We start from the raw sequence: 7,706 nt of genomic DNA, 5'->3' as shown, positions 1-7,706 counted from the left end.
TTTTGTGAACCGGGGATTGAACTCAGGCCCTTGTGCTTGCCAGGCAAGTGCTTATTCTACTGAGCCATCTCCCCAGCCCAATAAAGGCAGACCTGAGACTCGAACCTATGACCTCTTGCTGTAGAGCCTAATGTGTAAACCACTACGCTATCTCTCCAGCTTCTTTCTAGTTTTTAAAAGAATTTGTCACAGCAGCTGGGGTTCCATCCCCTGCATGCCATGCCAGTCTCATTCCCGGTGCACTGAGATGGCAATTGAACGTGAGTGTGGTGGCTCGAACCTGTAATCTCAGCACTTGGGAGGCTGAAAACGGGAGAATCACTACGAGTCTGATCTACGTGGTGAAACCCTGTAGACCCTGCCCTAAATACAGAAGAAGAAGAAGAAAAGAATTTGTGAAAATTTTGTTTTAAATATTTGACAATTCCTAGTGAAGCCATCTGGGCCAAGGCTTTTCTTTGTGAGAAATTCTAAACATCTTTTAAAATCTGTATTTCCTTCCTTTTCTCAGCTGCTTTTATTTACCTTAAGCTTATTTAACAGGAACGCTTATCTTCTTCTTCTTTCTTCTTTCTTGTTTCTTGTTTCTTGTTTCTTCTTCTCCTCCTCCTCCTCCCCCTCCGCCCCCTTCCCCCTCTTTTTTTTTCAGTACCGGGGATTGAACTCAGGACCCTGCACTTGCCAGGCAAGCACTTATTCTACTGAGCTATCTCCCTGGCCCCTGATTATCTTATTTTAGTATGTTCAAAAGTAAATAAGTAAAAGAAAATCAAACTTCAAAAAGAAGGAATAAACAAAGGTACAAATGATAACAGATAAATAAATCACATTATTAGTGATGTTTATTTTTGGATTATTAAAGTTTTATTTTCAGTACTTGGGTGTTGATCTATCTTTCTTTCCTTCTTTCCTTCCTTTTTCTTTTTTGTGGCTGCACAGGGCATTCATTACAGAGCCAGTCAATTTTTAATTTTTAATTTTGCAACTAGGTTTTGATAAGATGCAAGCCTAGGCTGGACTCAAACATAACCATCTTCCCATTTCAGCCTCCCATATTGCTGGGATTACAAGTATGTGCCATTATGCTTATTTCATACCATTGTATCACTGTATCAGTTTGTTATAATATAAAATATTTACATTCATTTATAAAACAGTGCTTTTGAGCTTTAAACTTCTGTAGTGAAAAGCTATTTATAACAACTTATTTACCAGGTTATCTACATAGAAATAATCAGCATATTCTAATTATATTTCATATACTTGGGAGGGCATCTAAAATACAAGCCATAACAGGATTAGGATTTATATAATTCCTGAAATTGAGCATGGTAATTTTGTTTTATAAATGGCACTATGTAATTGGTATGTTAGCAAGAAGAGCTATAAAATAAAATTGCTAGGTCATTATTATTTTAGATTTTTTTTTAAAGTTAAGTATGAAGTACTATGACCCACATCTACTCTTCTCCATGCAGAAAGTATATAGGCCACCTGGAATATTGTTTCTTTCATTATGTTGTTAGTATGAATGCTAAGATATGTCTGAAATTTAGTAGTGGGAGTCTACAAAAAGAATTATACTTTTGTACACTGTTCTTGTTAGAAAGATATTAGCAAGAAATATCCTAAGGGCCGGGGAGATGGCTCAGTAGAATAAGCACTTCCCTGGCAAGTGCAAGGGCCTGAGTTCAATCCCTGGTTCTGCAAAAAAGAAAAAAAGAAAAGAAATATCCTAGAGTTTGCTAGCTTTTTAACCTTAATAACTTTAATGAAGTTTTTTTGTGTTTGTTTTGGGACAGAGTTTCACTATGAAGTTCAGGCTAGGCCTGAAATCACTTTGTAGCCCAGGCTGCCCTCAAATTGGCAGTGACCCTCCTGTCTCAGCATCCTGAGTGCTGGGATTATAGTCATGCACCACCACACCTGCCCGTAATGAAAAAAATTTAGTAAGACTATATAAGATAAAATTAAAGAGGAATATTCTGATCATCAAATGTCACCTGCATTGTTTCTTGTTTAAATAGTCTGGCACGTCTTTCACTTTATGAATAATATGTAAAGTTACTTTTCAAATCATTCCTGATGGATATGCTTCACTCATTCACATTTTCCCACAGTTCTTATCTTCCAGTGCACACATCTGTGAAAATAACAATTGTGAAACATAGCTTCTGAACAAGTGTAACAGGGTTTCCTAGCTTGAGACTGGATTTTGCTAATAAATATTAATGCTGAGCTATATAATATAAGCTAATGAACCTAAAATGTGGGATATTACCTTAGATATCAATATTTAAGCTTATAAATCAGAGAAATGATTTGATGAAATTTTATAATACTTGAAAAAGTAATTGGATATAGGTACACTGATATAAGTCTGAGTAAATATGAACTACAAGTAAACAATCATAAGATAAAACCAAATTCCAGGGGCCGGAGAGATGGCTCAGTAGAATAAGTGCTCAGCTCGCAAGTGCAAGGACCTGAGTTCAATCCCCAGTTCCACAAAAACAAACAAAAAATTCCAAAATTTCACACAAAAGAATCAAATTGTTAAATAAAGTACTGTAAGACAAATATAAATTTTCCGGCAAAACAAAATGCATAACAGTGTTTGTATCAGTTAGGGTTCACTAGAGGAACATATATGATTATATAAAAGATTTATTATGTAGACTTATAATGACTGCCTAAGGAATTAGAGGTGGAAAAATACAAACTGGCCGTGTGCAAGATGGAGAGCTAGAGGAGCCAGGGTTGAAGGCCTGGAGTTGTTTCCAGTGCAGATCTGTGTCCGAAAGTCCAGCAGTCTGCTTTGGAAGGCTAGAGTCTGCACAGGAAGTCCCAAAGACCTGGAAAGCAGCATCCAAAGGCAATAGCGAAGACTCAAGGTACACTGGAGAAGAAAAGGGAAGACTTTCTTCTGTTTTCCTTTTTTCTCCTCCTGGCTATAAGCCTATTTGTTGTGCCACCCCCATCTTGGGTGGGTCTTCCCTCCTCAGTTTGTGGCCTACATCCACAGACATACCCAGAAGTTCATTAATCTGGGTAAGCAGTTCTAACTCGTGAAGTTGACACATCATAATTAATGATCATAGCATTAGTTGAAATAACATAAAAACCTTTCAAAAAGTATGTCTGGGTTTTATAAAATCCACTTGTGTTCTCCAGGATTCGGGGCAGAAGCAATCTTTTCCTCTTAACAGCTGATAGAAAAACTATATGAAGCTAGGCATGATGGTGCATGCCTGTAATCCCAGCATTCAGGAGGCTGAGGCAGGAGGATCGTTGTGAGTTCAAGACCAGCCTGGACTGCAAAGTGAGATCAGGGCCAGCATGAACTGCAGTGCAAGACCTTGTCTCAGACTGAAAAAACAAGAAAAACAACTATGAAATATGACTCACAAGTAAAGAGTATTTATAGGTAATCAAGTTAATTACTTTATAATTACACTAAATTTGTAAAATTCCTCTAGAAAATGAATTATTATATGCATTCAGCTAAGACAAATATATAATCTAAGTATAATGACTATCTCATATAACACCATATTAGCAGTAAGTTCAAGATGGAAAGAATGCAAAATGGATCAGAGAAAATTATTTGCATCAGAGAATAATGTGAGCTTACCTACTCAAATCAGTATTAATCATCCATCTTGGCATGGTGGAACATGCCTGTAGGCTCAGCTGTCTAGAGGCAGGAGGATCACCACAAACTCAGAGCAAGGAGAACTGGAACTACATAGTGAGACTCTTCTCAAAAACAGCTAAACAATACCCCTAAGTTGATCATCCGTTATAAATTAGATATTGGATAAGATCCTGGAAAGTGTTGGTGAGGATATTAAAGGATAGTGGTTGGGTTTTATGTGTGTGTATTTGACATTTTAATGCAACATTTAAGGTAGACCCAAAAGATAGGAGCAAGCCACTGCTGTCTTTTCTTTCATAGGTCAGCCACAAGTGTAGTTGAAAATCCCTATGAACTGTATACTGCCTAGAAGATAGAAGCAACCAGACTCTGACAGTGTAAATTTTATGTATTTACATAGCTTACTTACCCACATTTAAATTTTGAACCATGAGCGATGGGGTTATTACCTCATTGATAAAGTGCTTGCCTAGCATGTGTGAGCTAGGAACTGTTTTATTCTGTGACCCACTGACTACTTAAGAGCATGTTGCTTAATTTCCATATGTTTGCGGTTTCTGTGGCTATCTTTGCTATTGATTTCTACTTTCACTGTACTGTACATACTTTTTTTTTTTTTTTTTTGGCGGAACTGGGGATTGAACTCAGGCCCTTGCACTTGCCAGGGAAGCACTTATTCTACTGAGCTATCTCCCCAGCCCTCACTGTACTGTAATCTGATGATATGCATGATAAAATTTTGATTACTTTGCATTTACTTAAGCATGACTTATGGACTACTATATGGTATATTTTGGAAAAAGCCCTATGTGCTGCTGAAAAAATATGTATTCAGTTGTTGGGTGGAACATTTTGTAAATATCTATTTAGTCTATTTATTGAAAGATTTGCTTCAATTCTGATAATTATTTGTTGACTTTTTTTGTTGTCATTTAGTTGATCTGTTTATTTCAGTGGGGTAGTGAGGTCCCTCACTGTAATTGTATTGATTTTTGTTGTTGTTGTTTTGTATTGGTGTCTATCTGATTTTTATATACATTAATGTTTGTTTTATGAAGTTGGGTGCACCATGGTTTGGTGCATATGTTTTTATAACTGTCTTCCTGTTGAATAGTTCTAATAACCAATATGTATCAGCTTTGGCTTAAAGTCCTTTTAAAGTTACTTCTGCCTAAAGTGTTTTGGGGCTTCTTGTTGTATTAAATGTTGTTTTCCATCCTTTGATATTAATTTCTTTCTGTGTTAAATGTGTTTCTTGTATACAGTATATCATTGGATTTTGTTTCTTGATCCATTTTGCTAATCTGTGTATTTTCATTGGTGCAATGAGTCCATTCACATTGATACTTATAATTGATAGGTATTGAATTAATCCTTTCATTGCATTATTGACTCATTACTGCTTTGCCTTTTTTCCCTTGTACTTAATTGCTAGTGTGACATTGGCATTGATATCTTTATTATCTCTTTCTAGGATGTCCTTGGTAATTTTTTGGAGCACTGGCTTGGTGGTGATGAATTTCTTTAGGTGCTCTTTATCATGGTAATATCTTATTTCTCCATCATTTTTTTTTCAGCTGTAGATTTTTATTTTTAAGAACATAGCAAGTAACAAATGGCAATGACAAGAAACAGAGGTGCTTATATACCTAAACAAAACATTTTTCCCAAAGGCAAAATACTGATTCATCTCCAAACCATGAGGCCCGCTCATTAAACTTAGTAGCTTCTGTATAGGCTGAGGGGGTGGCCCTCCTATCCCAGCTTTCCCTACTCACTTAATATTGTTCAGATTCTGTTGAAGCTTGTAGTGCATCTCACTGCCCTTGGGTAGATGCTCCGAGCTGGAAGAGGACTGCCAGTCTGTTAATATTAGCACCAGCATACAGGATGTTGACATTATAGATCTAGGTTAAGAATCTGGAATGGGTCTCATCAGAAAATTGAGTATACAAATACTTAAAGCCATTCTACAGAATTTATGAGCTTTAAGATGTTTACAACTTTCAGAGATGTGGACATGAAGTACTACTCATACTACATAGATAATGAACAAAAGTTATCTGTAGAAAAAAAAATCAGGACAATGTAGAAATATTTGTACAAGGAAAGCAAATTCAGAATGAAGTAATATTTACAGGAGTTAAAAAATCATCTATCTTTAACCATAATAAGGCCCCTGCGAGCTCCCAGAACCTTGACTTTCTTCTCCTTCCATTCTTGCTCATGCTTCTTCTGTTGCTCTTCCCTGGTCTGGATAGGAGGTTGTTTGTAAGTTTTCTTATGGAAACTTATTCTGCTCACATGTTCATTCAGAGAATTATCTTCTTTAGATTGCCCCCATGGTTTCAACTTTCCTTTACGTGGTTCATCGTTGAGGGAACGAGACAAACTTGCTTTGTGATCAAATACTGGTTTCTTATTGGAGACAGGAGTCTGCATTCCCATAGTTGTCAACTTGAATGGAGTAATCACAGTAGCAGCAGATTTCCCCTTTGTGGTCTTTAATGTGGGTGTCTTGAACACAGTCTGGCCTTTTGCCACGTTCCCAACCATGGTGACAAATGGAGACTTTCTGGCTGGAGTCTTGGTCAGTGAACACTTATGCTCATTATCTTTAGTTGCAGCTGAAAACCTCATGTTTGTTTTCGTGGCTGAGAGAAGAGTGCTTAACTGACCCTTTTAGATTCTTAGCGCTCCTCCTGGTAGAGTCTTGTGAGCACTACTGGGAGGGCAAGCTGTGGAGAGGCTTCCTGGAGGCATGTGTGTCATTACCCCTCGCTCACTGCTGGACTGCTTCTTCATTTCATGAGAGGAGTGGTGTTTCTTTCTTCTCTTAATATACTCATCAATGGACTCCATTTCCTTAAAATGAGCCTCATGGAGCTTTTTACAGTTTGGAGTAGTGACTGCAATTCTTTTCCTGTTTCCAAGTATGGAAAATCCATCTGTGTAGTGAAAATTTTTCTGAAGGTTCCTTTGAATCTTCATTATCTTTTCCTAAGGAAACTGTATGCTCATTTCCAAGGCTCTTGTCTGGTAGAGAAGGGATTTTTCCATTAGTTCTGAAATTCCAGTTTTCCTGGTCTTCTTGATTCTGTAGTTCGGTGAAATGACTCAGGCTTATCTCAGAATGATCCTGCTGGGAGACAGGTTCCCCAGGGACTGTATTACGCCACCTCCTCCTTGTTTTGGAGATGAAGTCCACTGCCTCCTTCGCGGCTTGTTCCTCCGCTGTTAATCTGTACCTCAGTCTCATCACCAGAGGATGTGAAAGCTTAACTTTCATCCTGATTTTTATTTTCTTTTTGTGCTTCCTGTTTAAGGTGGGTTTTCAAAGCTTTTAAGAGCTTGTTTGCCCTGAGGTTAGCCCAGAGGCCCAAACTCTTGGCCAAGTTCTGTAGGTCGCTGTGTTCAAGGAGCCTAGCTCCTCTGCAGAGAGGGTGGTTGTCATGTTCTAGCACTCCAGACAACACACAGAGGACCAGGATGCTGATGCGAAATGAGCAGTTCAAAACTCTGGTGCCCTCTTGATCAATTGTTAAAAGTAATTTTTCAGAATCCATCAATTTGTGTTGAAATTGCTTTCTTTCAGGGTTTGAAACACTTCCTTCCAGCTTGCTCTGCCTTTAAAGTTTATGTTGAGAAGACTAATAGATTTTCCTTTATACCTGTTCCTGTTTCATTACTTTTCTCTAATAGCTTTTTTTTTTTTTTTTTTTTTTTTGACTTTTTTAAACATGGTTTTACTATACAGTTCAGGTTGACTTTGAGCTTACTTTGAAGCCCAGGCTGGTCTCGAATTTAGAACAGTCCTTCTGCCTCAGCCTTCCAAGTGCTGCATCTAAAGGTGTTTGCCACCACACCTTGCTCAAATGCTTTTAAGATTCTGTTCTTATATTTGATTTCTTATATTTTAATTATGTGTCATGGACTTTTTATTTTGTTTTTTGATCATGGCTGTCTGGAGATCAATATGCTTTACTTATGTGAATGTTAAAATCTTTTTTCATATCTGCAGTGGTTTTTTTTTTTTTTTTTTTTTTTT

At 37.3% G+C, this 7,706-nt stretch overlaps 1 protein-coding gene and 1 pseudogene across 1 annotated transcript in view; one reads left to right on the top strand and one right to left on the bottom strand.

The window, feature by feature from the left end:
• Nucleotides 1-7,706, top strand: part of N4bp2l2 (NEDD4 binding protein 2 like 2) — a 119,446-nt gene that overhangs the window by 80,402 nt on the left and 31,338 nt on the right. The gene's annotated exons all lie outside the window — the stretch shown is intronic.
• On the bottom strand, nucleotides 5,810-7,224 carry LOC101588075 (annotated as a pseudogene).

Source organism: Octodon degus, unplaced genomic scaffold (assembly GCF_000260255.1).
Source record: "Octodon degus isolate 3935 unplaced genomic scaffold, OctDeg1.0 scaffold00038, whole genome shotgun sequence".
In the NCBI taxonomy this organism is placed as follows: Eukaryota; Metazoa; Chordata; class Mammalia; order Rodentia; family Octodontidae; genus Octodon; species Octodon degus.
This window is presented reverse-complemented; position numbering and strand designations above follow the sequence as displayed.